Source organism: Scyliorhinus canicula, chromosome 11, assembly GCF_902713615.1.
Source record: "Scyliorhinus canicula chromosome 11, sScyCan1.1, whole genome shotgun sequence".
NCBI lineage: Eukaryota > Metazoa > Chordata > Chondrichthyes > Carcharhiniformes > Scyliorhinidae > Scyliorhinus > Scyliorhinus canicula.
The window spans coordinates 14137158-14150896 of record NC_052156.1 but is presented as its reverse complement, the minus strand read 5'-3'; the positions used below and the strand labels follow the sequence as shown (position 1 = coordinate 14150896).

At 48.0% G+C, this 13739-nt stretch overlaps 1 pseudogene; it reads left to right on the top strand.

Annotated features, from left to right (window-relative positions):
* Positions 1–3995: 3995 nt before the first annotated feature.
* On the top strand, positions 3996–13692 carry LOC119973841 (annotated as a pseudogene).
* The last annotated feature ends 47 nt before the right edge of the window (positions 13693–13739 follow it).

Here is a 13739-nt window from a genome sequence, read left to right as displayed (position 1 = left end):
ATGCAGAGAGAGAGGTAACTCCAGGTTAAAGAGGTGTGAATTGTCCCAAGCCAGTTCAGTCGGTAGGCCTCTGCAAGTCCAGGCTTGTTGGTGGGGGCCGAATGTAATGCGACATGAATCCCAGATCCCGGTTGAGTCCGCATTCATGCGTGCGGAACTTAGCTATAAGTTTTTGCTCAGCAATTTTGCGTTGTCGCGTCTCCTGAAGGCCTCCTTGTAGAATGCTGACCCGGAGATCAGAGGCTGAATGTCCTTGACTGCTGAAGTGTTCCCCAACTGGAACACTTCAGCAGTCAAGGACATTCAGCCTCTGATCTCCGGGTCAGCATTCTACAAGGAGGCCTTCAGGAGACGCGACAACGCAAAATTGCTGAGCAAAAACTTATAGCTAAGTTCCGCACGCATGAATGCGGACTCAACCGGGATCTGGGATTCATGTCGCATTACATTCGGCCCCCACCAACAAGCCTGGACTTGCAGAGGCCTACCGACTGAACTGGCTTGGGACAATTCACACCTCTTTAACCTGGAGTTACCTCTCTCTCTGCATCTTTGATGATTTGATTGCCTGCAGGTGCTCGCATTCCGGGGCATCTCTGACTGTGTCTATATAAACATTTCTGGAACAAGCCTTTCCATTCACCTGAAGAAGGAGCCGTGCTCCGAAAGCTCGTGTTTGAAACAAACCTGTTGGACTTTAACCTGGTGTTGTAAGACTTCTTACTGTGCTCACCCCAGTCCAACGCCGGCATCTCCACATCATGAAAATTGATGGCATGGTAAACAGTGAGGAGGAAAGCCTTAGATTGCAGGAGAATATGGATGGGCTGGTCAGATGGGCTGACCAGTGGCAAATGGAATTCAATCTGGATAAGTGAGAGGTGATACACTTAGGCAGGACAACAAGGCAGGAGAATACATGATGACTGGCAGGAGCCTGGGTAGCACCGAGGATCAGAGGGACCTTGGTGTGCTTGTCCTTTAAGGTGGCAGGGTAGGTGGATAAAGTGGTGAAGAAGGCATATGGTATACTTGCCTTTATTAGCCGAGGCGTAAAGTTTAAGAGCAGGGAGGTTATGCTGGAACTGTATAAAACATTAGTTATGCCACAGCTAAGTGCTGTGTGCAGTTCTGGAATCCACATTTTAGGAGGGACGTGATAATATCGGAAAGGGTGCAGAGGAGATTTACCAGGAAATTACCTCAGCTGGATTTTAGTTATGAAGAGAGATTGGATAGACTGGGGTTGTTTTCCTTGAAGCAGAGGAGACTGAGGGGGGACATGATTGAGATGCATTAAATTATGAAGGACATTGATAGAGTGGGCAGGAAGAAACCTTTCCCCTTGCTGGAGGGTTCAATGACCAGGGAGCACAGATTTAAGGTCAGGGGCAGGAGGTTCAGAGGGGATGTGAGGAAAAACCTTTTTACCCAGAGGGTTGTGGGAGTCTGGAACTCGCTGCCTGAAAGGGTGGTGGAGGCAGAGACCCTCATAATATTCAAGAAATATTTAGATGTGCACTTGTAGGGCAGCACGGTGGTGCAGTGGGTTAGCACTCTGCCTCACAGCTCTGAGGTCCCAGGTTTGATCCCGGCTCTGGGTCACTGTCCCTGTGGAGTTTGTACATTCTCCTCGTGTTTGCGTGGGTTTCGCCCCCACAACCCAAAGATGTGCAGGGTAGGTGGATTGGCCAAGCTAAATTGCCTCCTTAATTGGAAAAAATGAATTGGATACTCTCAATTTATTTTTTTTTAAATGTCAACTTGTGATACCAAGGTATACAAGGCTGTGGGCTAATGGTTGGAAAATGGCATTAGAATGGTTGATATTGACCAGCGCATTCGCGATGGGCCAATTTAAAGCATTTACTGTGCTGTAGACCTCAATGATGCTGTGGTTACCCAGTGCAGAGGGAAGGTTGTTATGGGCTGAATAGAAATACTCCCAGGCCTGATTAAAATATGCAATGTGTAGTTTCAGAGCTGGCAGGGTGCATGGTGGTGTAGGGGGGGTAGTTCCTTTTTCTTCCTGTTTCTTCTATCATCTTGTTGATGCCCAGCTAGTCCTTTGCAAATCAGTGTAGGCTACAGAATGAGTTGTAGACATCAATTTTTTAAAAATAAATTTCTAGTACCCCATTACGTTTTTCCAATTAAGGGGCAATTTAGTGTGGCCAATCAACCTAACCTAACATCTTTGTGGGGGTGAAACCCACGCAGACATGGGGAGAATGTGCAAACTCCACATAGACAGTGGCCCGGGGCCGGGATCAAACCCGGTCCTCAGCCGTGCAGGCAGCAGTGCTAACCACTGCGCCACCATGCCACCCTTTGTTCATAGAATCATAGAGTTTACAGTGCAGAAGGAGGCCATTCGGCCCATCGAGTCTGCACTGGCTCTTGGAGGTCCACACCTCCACCCTATCCCCATAACGCAGTAACCCCACCCAACACGAAGGGCAATCTAGGACACTAAGGGCAATTTAGCATGGCTAATCCACCTAACCTGCATATCTTTGGACCCAGAGGAAACCCATGCACACACGGGGAGAATGTGCAGACTCTGCACAGACATGACCCAGACCGGGAATCAAACCTGGGACCCTGGAGCTGTGAAGCAATTGTGCTAACCACTATGCTACCGTGCTGCCCTTTTGTACACATCAATAATAGAATCCTGGTTTGGTTGGCAAAGTGGGAACTAATGCTAATTTTGTCATCTTTTTCATTTGATTGGAACATTCTAAAAGTCTTTTATTCCTTCACAAGATTACTGCCCATTCTTGAATTGCTCTCTGAGTGGCTTGCCATTTCAGAGAGCATTGGACAGCACGATAGCACAGTGGTTAGCACTGTTGCTTCACAGCTTCAAAGTCCGAGGTTTGATTCCCGGCTTGGGTCACTGTCTGTGCGATCTGTATGCTCTCCTCACGTCTGTGTGGGTTTTGTCCGAGCGCTCCAGTTTCCTCCCACAGTCCAAACACGTGCAAATTAGGTGAATTGGCCATGCTAAATTGTCCTCGTGCCAAAAGGTGTTGGGTAGGGTTGCTGGGTTATGGGTATGGGGCGGAGGTGTGGTCTTTTGTGGATGCTCTTTCCAAGGGCCAGTGCAGACTCAATGGGCTGAATGGCCTCATTCTGCATGGTAAATTCTATGTCTACGAGTCAATGACATTGCTATGGGCCTCGACTCACATAGACCAGAGATTATAAGAACGGAAGATTTGTTTTACTAAAGGACATCAGTAAACCAGCTGGGTTGGTGACAGTCCAATAGTTTACTTGGTTATCCATAGAACCCCAACAGGCCATTCAGCCCATCGAGACTGCACTGACCCTCTGAAAGAGCACCTTCAGACCCATTCCCCTACCCTATCCCCATAACCTTGTACCCCATCTAACCTACATATATTTTGACACTAAGGGGCAATTTAGCATGGCCAATCCACCTAACCTGCACATCTTTGGACTGTGTGAGGAAACCGGAGCACCCGGAGGAAACCCACATGGGGAGAACGCGCAAACGCCACACAGACATTATCATCATCATACTAAACGTTGTAGCAGTTTTTTTTCTTCTCCAGATTTGTTTATTAACTGAATCTACACATTCCCCAGCTAGATTGTGAAACCTCAACTCGCCTCTGGAACAATTAGTCCACACTTTTGAATCACCAGCAACTTTGCACATTTTTTTGTCAAATGGTCCTTACTCAAGCCAACGAGCCCCAGCTGACCTGTGGATGTGGTCCTGGCCATGTGGGGAACTATAAGCATCTGGACCGAGAATTCGCAAGAAAATTCTCTTGAAACTACAATGGGGCAAACCCCAGTCTGGTAGAAGTTTCTGCGATTTCCTCTGCACTTAATCTCTGGCCCGGGGGTGGGGGGTTTAAATCTATTCATTAACACAACTGCCTACGTCAACAATTGATGTGACAATTTCCCCTTGACGTAGCTTTGCCACTCACAAATAAACTAATTAGCCCCAGATATTTACTAACCTCAAACCGTATTTATAGCGTATCCAGGCTGTGAATATACCTTAAGAGTATTCTGTCTCCATCAGTACTTTAGCTGGAGGTTTCCTTTGTGACTGGATACATTGAGACACTTGTAACATTCAGAGCGACCGGGATTAAAGGAGATGCTGTAGGAGATGGCCGGCTGTGAAAAGAAATTTTATGGATTTTCCGCCAAGCTTCTCAGTGGCGAGGTCCTCAACTTTTCAACATTGAAAGGAAAGGTGGTTCTGATCGTAAACGTCGCCTCTCTCTGAAGCACGACCAGCAGGGATTATCACCACTTGAACCAGCTCCAGAAATGCTTTGGCAAGCAGGGGTTCGTGGTGATTGGCTTTCCCTGCAACCAGTTCGGTTACCAAGTGTGTCGTTTTTTCTTCATTGTATTTAACTAGATATCCCCCCCCTCCTATATTGACTGATTCGTGTTGTCCTGAAACCTCAACTACAGTTTTTTTTAAAAAAAGCTAAGACCTTAAATTATTGATTTGGTTTTCACAACATTGCTAATTTTAAAGCTATATTAAGTTTTAACACCCTGGTTTATATAGACCATTAGATGTGTTCTTTTTACATTTATGTGGTTCAGAAATATGCAGCGGGATTCTCTGTTCCTGAGACTAAGGACTCATGGAGTTCCACAACAGCAAAACTAGCGCCGCACCTGGACCGATTCAGTGACTGTTGAGGGGTTAGCACCGGCGCCGTGTGGAACACAAGCGATTCCAATGAGAAACGGTGCCGGATTCACTGGTTTCGCGATTGACACTTAGGAGGCTGACACTTCGCTCCCCACAAACACTATCCCAGCCATCAAGACGGCAGCAAGGAGAGCGGCCCCAAGTTTCACCGACGGCAAGCTGGAGACCCACCTGGAAGGGGTGTAGGAGAGGCGGTTAACCCTGATACCCGGGGAAGGAGGCTGCCAGATGGCGCCATGCCTGAGTGCAGGTGACAGAGGCCACCAGCAACACCGTCTGGACCGGCCAGCAATGCCGGATAAAACTGCACAACTGCCTCAGGGCGGCCAGGGTGAGAAGGTGTGCCCCTGGTACCAAACTCCTTCCCATAACCCGACACACCCCACCCGGAGGGCGGTCGAACCCCCACCCTGCACCACATGCCGGCTGCCATGGCCGGATGCCCTGGCCATTGAGGCCACCAGATGCCAGCCCTCTGCCCGAGACTCAGGACACCTCCAAGCTCGAGTACAATGGAGCAGGAGGTGGTGCTGCCCATGCGTGCCACCCAGGGTGGCATCCACAGTGGAGGCATGGGGGGGGGGGTCAAGGGCTTTGGCTATGGATCGGCATGTTCAAGACCTGGGGCATTTTGTGCAGGCTCTGGCCAAGGCCCAGGACAGGATTGCTGCCCCACAGTCAGCCATGTGCCAGAGACACCTGGAAATTGCAGCAGCGCTTCTGAGCATGGCCCAGTCACAGCAGGCCATGACTGGCAATGTCAGCAGCATTGCCCAGGTGCTGGCCGACATGACGAAGACACAGAGGGAGGTGGCCCAGGACCAGAGGGAGATGGCGCAGTCACTGGCTGATGTGACGCAGACCCAGAAGGTGGTGGCACATTTAATGAGTGATGTGGCGCAGTGCCAGATGGAGATGGTCCCTGTGCTCCATGGCCGTGAGCATGCAGACCCTGGTCGAGACCAGAGCTGGCCTCCAGGATTGGCAGTGCCAGGTGGCAGGGGAGTCTCGGGGGATAACTCCACTCACACCCCCATGGAGTAGCCCGGGTTGCCATTGGGCACCCCGAGGAAGGAGGAGGTGATGGGCCAGTGCCGGTGACCACCGCAAGGGAGGTGCTGGCACACCACAGCACTTCGGACTCACTCCCCGTCCCTGTCCCTGGCACATCCAATGGGCAGAACAGATCAGCACCACGCCACCTGGGATGCCTGACCAGCAGCTGGACCCATCCATGCCCGGTTGCCCCAGAAAACACCTACCAACAGGAACCCAGGTCGCAGAGCACCAATCACAACAGGCTGCCTCCACCCCAGATGTACCGTCCTCATGGAACGGCAGGTGCTATTAGGACACACATGGCCTCATGCAGCGCCTCCTCGGCCTGTTGGGCGGCCAGCTCTCCATCCTGGGCAGCTGCCACCTGTTCCTTTGGAGCACGTTCCACTGCTGCACGCTCCACTTCTGCAGCTTCCTCCACCTCGGGCAGCGCCAGCTCATACAGCCTCAGGGCATCTCCCACAGCTGCGATGACTAGCAGGAAGGCCATCATTTCTTTTTTTAAAATAAATTTAAAGTACCCAATTATTTTTTTCCAATTAAGGGGCAATTTAGCGTGGCCAATCCACCTAGCCTGCACATCTTTGGGTTGTGGGGGCGAAACCCACGCAAGCACGGGGAGCATGTGCAAACTCCACATGGACAGTGACCCAGAGCCGGGATCGAACCTGGGACCTCGGCGCTGTGAGGCTGCAGGGCTAACCCACTGCACCACCGTGCTGCCCCAGGCCATCATTTCTGATTGAATTCCAATATCTATTGTCTGCCGGGGGTGAAAGGCCGACATGTTAGCATGGTGCGTACCCCCGTGCCAAAACGGGCTACATGCTGGCCCTGGTTGGCACTGGAGTCTCTGTCCCTGCATGTCCGTCCCCCCCCACCCCCCATCTCCGTACCCCTGTCCCCCTTGTTGCCCAGCACTGCGGGGACTCTAGCCCTGGTGCCCATCTCTGATGCCAGGGGAACCATTGGATGGCGCTGTCCTTGACTGCAGCTCCCACCCTGTGCCCTCTGTAGGGGCTACAATGGGCATTGCCCTTAAATGGGCTGCGTGCTGCCCAACTGGCAGGTGGCGGCTGGGTGGGAGGGGTGAAGTGACAGAGGGTGGTGTCACTCTGCAGAATCAGGGGTCAAGGTGGGTGGTGAGTGATGTGTGCAGCAAGATGACTGCCTTGCAGGCCGCAGCGATGGTGGTCCATGGATGGACACCTTCCCAGTCCCATGGGGATCACCCCCCCCCCCCCCCCATTCCCACCCCCACCCCTCCAGCCTGGCCAGTGTCTGGCCTGGCAGCCCATGGTCTCCATGTCCTACCTCCTCTCTCAGCAGCCATGACGCCGGTTTCACAATTTATAAAAGCATAAGTGAACCACTCCGTCGGGAACTCGGCCAATCGGAGGCGGAGAATTGCGAAGGCCCCGGGAGAATACCGGGACGAGCTCGCGAATGATATGGAAACGGTGTTTACTGTACATGCATTCCGGGCAGCATTGACGCCGCTGAGAAAGTGTGATTTGGCGTCAAATCGGCTCGCCGCAATTTCAGAGTCGGAACCGATTCTCTGTCCAGTCATGTTTCCCAATTTTGTTGTCAGCCGCGCTCGGTCTAATTTGGAATTTTCTCCCGTTGCCATGCCATTTCAAAGTGTTTATTTGCATTCTCAATTTGTCTTTGTCATGTTTAACTTCACATAAAAGCATTGTCTTGTTTGCCTTGTTAAGTTATGAGGAGAGATTATACAAATTAGGTCTGTTTTCTCTAAAATTTAAGTCTTCAAGATATTAACAGGAAAAGATAGAGTAGATAAAGATGAATCGTTTCCACTGGTTGGAGATTCTACAACTTGGGGGCATGGCCTAAGAATGAGGGCCAGACCATTCAGGAGAGATGTTAGGAAGCATTTCTTCACACAAAGGTTGGTAGAGGTTTGGAACTCTCTCCCACAAATAACAATTGATGATCGATCAGTTGTTAATTTAAAATCTGAGATAGATAATTTTTTGTTAAGCTAAGATATTAAGGGATATGGGCCAAAGGCGGGCATATAGAGTTATAAAGAACAAAGAACAAAGAGAACAAAGAAACATTACAGCACAGGAACAGGCCCTTCGGCCCTCCCAGCCTGCGTCGATCCAGATCCTTTATCTAAACCTGTCTCCTATTTTTCAAGGTCTACTTCCCTCTGTTCCCACCCATTCATATACCTGTCTAGATGCTTCTTAAATGATGCTATCGTGCCCGCCTCTACCACCTCCGCTGGTAAAGCGTTCCAGGCACCCACCACCCTCTGCATAAAAAGCTTTCCACGCACATCTCCCTTAAACTTTCCCCCTCTCACTTTGAAATAGTGACCCCTTGTAACTGATACCCCCACTCTTGGGAAAAGCTTGTTGCCAGCCACCCTGTCCATACCTCTCGTAATTTTGTAGACCTCAATCAGGTCCCCCCTCAACCTCCGTCTTTCCAACGAAAACAATCCTAATCTACTCAACCTTTCTTCATAGCTAGCACCCTCCATACCAGGCAACATCCTGGTGAACCTCCTCTGCACCCTCTCCAAGGCATCCACATCCTTCTGGTAATGTGGTGACCAGAACTGCACGCAGTATTCCAAATGTGGCCGAACCAAAGTCCTATACAACTGTAACATGACCTGCCAACTCTTGTACTCAATACCCCGTCCGATGAAGGCAAGCATGCTGTATGCCTTCTTGACCACTCTATCAACCTGCGTTGCCACCTTCAGGGTACAATGGACCTGAACTCCAGATCTCTCTGCACGTCAATTTTCCCCAAGACCCTTCCATTGACCATATAGTCCGCTCTTGAATTTGATCTTCCAAAATGCATCACCTCGCATTTGCCTGGATTGAACTCTATCTGCCATTTCTCTGCCCAACTCTCCAATCTATCTATATTTTGTTGTATTCTCTGACAGTCCTCCTCGCTATCTGCAACTCCACCAATCTTAGTATCATCTGCAAACTTGCTAATCAGACCACCTATACCTTCCTCCAGGTCATTTATGTAGATCACAAACAACAGTGGTCCGAGCACGGATCCCTGTGGAACACCACTAGTCACCCTTCTCCATTTTGAGACACTCCCTTCCACCACTACTCTCTGTCTCCTGTTGCCCAGCCAGTTCTTTATCCATCTAGCTAGTACACCCTGAACCCCATACGACTTCACTTTTTCCATCAACCTGCCATGAGAAACCTTATCAAGCGCCTTACTAAAGTCCATGTATACGACATCTACAGCCCTTCCCTCATCAATTAGCTTTGTCACTTCCTCAAAGAATTCTATTAGGTTTGTAAGACATGACCTTCCCTGCACAAAACCATGCTGCCTATCACTGATAAGTCTATTTTCTTCCAGATGTGAATAGATCCTATCCTTTAGTATCTTCTCCAACAGTTTGCCTACCACTGACGTCAAGCTCACAGGTCTATAATTCCCTGGATTATCCCTGCTACCCTTCTTAAACAAAGGGACAACATTAGCAATTCTCCAGTCCTCCGGGACCTCACCCGTGCTCAAGGATGCTGCAAAGATATCTGTTAAGGCCCCAGCTATTTCGACCCTCGCTTCCCTCAGTAACCTGGGATAGATCCCATCCGGTCCTGGGGACTTGTCCACCTTAATGTCTTTCAGAATACCCAAAACTTCCCCCTTCCGTATGGCAACTTGACCGAGAGTATTTAAACATCCATCCCTAGCCTCAACATCCATCTTGTCCCTCTCCTTTGTGAATACCGATGCAAAGTACTCATTAAGAATCTCACCCATTTCCTTTGAGTCCACGCATAAATTCCCTCTTTTGTCTTTAAGTGGGCAAATCCTTTCTCTAGTTACCCTCTTGCTCCTTACATACAAATAAAATGCTTTGGGATTTTCCTTAACACTGTTAGCCAAAGATATTTCATGACCCCTTTTAGCCCTCTTTATTGCGCGTTTGAGATTCGTCCTACTTTCCCGAGATCGTCCTATGTCACAGATCAGCCATTATCCCACTGCTTGAGGGGTTGAACAGCCTACTGCTCTTCCTATGTTACATTTATTGTTTACTCTTTGAAGTGCAAAGTGTTTAGACCAGACTTCTCATTTTTATCCAAAGTGTAAAATAGGAATGAGTTCCCTTCCTACAGTTCATACAGACATGGCTTGGCCGAAAATGATCTTTTGCCAGCGTTGCAAGGATTCGTTCAAGGTCCCCTGGGGAGACTTGTTTTTTTGTATAACCCTATTGCATATCTCAAAGGCTGTTATTACAGTTGACATTATTGACTTGAGAATGATCTAAATTGAGAGAATGAATGTTCATGGTAGTATCAGTTTCTCTAAATGGTTATCCATTTCTTTTTATAAATTTAAAGTACCCAATTCATTTTTCCAATTAAGGGGCAATTTAGCGTGGCCAATTCACCTACCCTGCACATCTTTGGGTTGTGGGGGAGAAACCCATGGAAACACGGGAGAATGTGCAAACTCCACACAAACAGTGAACCAGAGCCAGGATCGAACCTGGGACCTCGGCGGCGTGAGGCAGCAGTCCTAACCACTGTGCACTGTACTGCCCTGGTTATCCATTTCTAAGACTCCAGTTTTGTGGGCTTTAAGGGGTTGCTGGGTTTCCAACAAGATTCCAACCTCTCGAAGGCTCGTCTGTCCGGCAACCAACCTTGATTCAAAAAGGATATTGGCATTATCCAGGGAAAATGGTGCAATAGAACTTGCCTAAAATGGAAATGTAGCTGCTTGTCAAAATGTTGCAGATCTAGGAACATAGGAATGGAGGAGTAGGCCGTTCAGCCCATTCAATTAGAATGATAATGGTTGATTCAGCTACTTCAATGCCACTTTCCCCGTGCTACCCCCATTCCCTTGATTTCATTAGAATCCAGAAATTATCCATTTCTGTCTTAAACATGCTCAATGATTGAGATACCACAACAATTCCAAAGATTTGCCACAATCTGAGTGATGAAATTCCTCCCATTCTTGGTCTTAAATGGCTTGTCTTAAATTCCTCCTCATCTTGGTCTTAAATGGGTTGTATCTTCTCCTGAGTCTGTGCCCCTCATTGTAGATTCATCAGCCAGGGGAAATGTCTTATCTTCTTTGTCATGCCCTGTAAGAATTTAGTAAGTTTCAATGAGATCACCTCTCATTCTTGGAAACTCTAGAGAATACAGGCCAAGTTTCCTCAATCTCTCCTCCATATGGAAATCCTGATCAGCCACACAATTTCCCAAACTTTTAAAGAATGGTTGAATGAGGCCGACATGCCAAATAATTTTGTTGTTGACCTTGTTTTGCCAATGGTTTTGTAGGAGAACAACGAAAATGATGAGATTCTTAATGCATTGAAGTTTGTGCGTCCAGGCAATGGCTTTGAGCCAAATTTCTTCATGACTGAAAAGACCCTGGTGAATGGTGCAAATGCAAATCCAATCTTCACTTTTCTGAAAGAGAGATTGCCTCAACCTCACGATGAACCACGCATCTTAATGGGTGATCCCAAGTTCATTGTTTGGAGTCCAGTGTTTCGGAATGATATCGCCTGGAACTTCGAGAAGTTTCTCATTGGGGGAGATGGAGAGCCATACAAGCGATACAGTAAACTTTTTGTCTCCACTGACATGGCAGATGACATCAAACTTCTTTTGCAAAAGGTTCGATAATAATGAACTTTAAAATTGTAAAATATATACCTTTATTTTGTTGAATTGTGGCGGTAAGTTAACGCAGGATATTTTGATATGATGGGTATACAGGTTTAGTCCAGAACTGTGTATCTGTAAAGTGTAGAATCATAAACCAGACAGTATCAAATATAAGATATGTGGGCAGAATTTTGAAGAGTTACCGGGCTCACAACTATACCAAACAGGACAGTCCTGCAGCCATTTAATATCTTGTGGAATCTAATTGGCCAGCAAGACCTGGACAATATCCGGGCTTGGGCTCACAAGTGGCAAGTAACATTCACACCACACAAGTGCCAGGCAATGGCCATCTCCATCCAACAAGAGAGGATCTAACCATCAATCCTTGACATTCAATAGCATTATCATTGCTGAATCTCCAGAAACTGAACTGGACTAACCATATAAATACTGTGCCTACCAGAGCACATCAAAGGCCAGGAATCCTGCAGTGAACAACTCACCTCTTGACTTCCCAAAGCCTCTCCACCATTTATAAGGCACAAATCAGGGAGTGAATGGAATTCTGTCCACTAGCCTGGATGAGTGCAGCTCCAAAAGTCTCAAGAAGTTCAACACCATCCAGGACAAAACAGCCTGCTTGATTGCTACCCCTTGTACAAGCATTCAATCCCTCCCACCACCAACGAACAGTGGCAGCATTGTGTACCATCTACAAGATGCACTGCAGGAATTCACTGACATCTAGAATAACACCATCTAGAATGACAAGAGGAACCGATACCTGGTAATATTACCACCTATAGTTCCCCTCCAAGTCACTCGCCATTCTGGCTTGGAAATATATCGCCATTCCTTTACTACTGCTGGGTCAAAATCCTGGAATTCCCCTCCCTAACAACACTGTGGGTGTACCAACACCTCAGGTTAAAGAAGGAAGCTCACCACTTATTTTGGAAAAATATTTTATTCCAAACATAAACAATAACATCACATTCCAACAACCTGGTGTTGTAAGACTTCTTACTGTACATTCCAACAAGATCAGAGTTAACAGTTTTTCCCCATTCCCCCCCCCCCCCCCCCCCCCCCCCCCCCCGCCGAGATGAACAGCTCCTCAAATATCATCATGAATGGCCTCAAAACTCTCTTCTGACCCCCTTAACACAAATTTAATCTTTTCCCTGGAAAAACTCGTACAGATCCCCTTGCCAAGCCGCAACCCCCAGTGGTGTATCCGACCTTCAAAAGAATCCATCACCGGGCAATCAGAGAGACAAAGGCCACGGCATCGGTCCCATTCCCCTCCAGCAGTTCCAGCGCTTCCAAAATCCCAAAGATCGCCATCATGGGGATTCACCTCGGCCCCCACTATCCTCGGTAGCTCCCAAATATTACCTCTGAGATGCTCTCCCAACTTCTTGCAACCCCATAACATGTGAACATGATTCGCCGGCTCTGCCAAACTTCTCACACCCATCTGTCACTCCGGGAAGAATCCATTAATCCGTACCCGTCTCGTGCACCCTGTGCATCACTTTAAACTGAATCAAGCTCATTCTAGCACAGGAGGATGTTCACTTGCCACATCGCCTCACACCAGAGGCCCCATCCTGTCCCCCTCTCATTTCCACTTAATCCTTTCCACCAGCACCTTGCCCTGCTCTCCCACCCATATATGTCCACCACTACCTTCTGGAGGGTTACGAAGGGTGGACAATAAATGCAGGCCTAGACAGTGACGCATACACAATGTAAATTAAGTTTTTAAAAAGCTCTGTATACTCAGCAATGTCCAGTACCTGAGCCCATGACCAGGTAATTGTGAGGGCTCTCATGACAGAAAGGAGAAGCTCTTTGCCACTTAAGGGCCTCAATTGTGGCAAAGGCAGGCAGCCATCCCAGGCCCCACCCGTAAACCTGCCAGTTGTGAACTGTAGAATTCTGCTGATTAGATCCTCTGGATTGTTTTTGTGCTAATCTAATAGGTCTGTCCCTTGTTTTAGATTTGCGCTCCTCGCAAACGAAAAAGACGCAGATGTTCTCCATTTGAATAAAAGAAGATCACTTGCTGATCCTGATGAGTCAAGTCTGTTGTTAGGCATTTTACTATATGATGGTGCTTTTTGAACGGTTAACTGAAGAGCACTTGATGCATCTTGTAAAGGCCTAACAGGTAACAACACAACGTAACAGAAAGGACACTCTAAATAAATTTGGTTTGATTTTTAAAAAATCTGACACTTGCTTACTTGTTCAGAGTTAGGCTGTATATAACTGGCAGA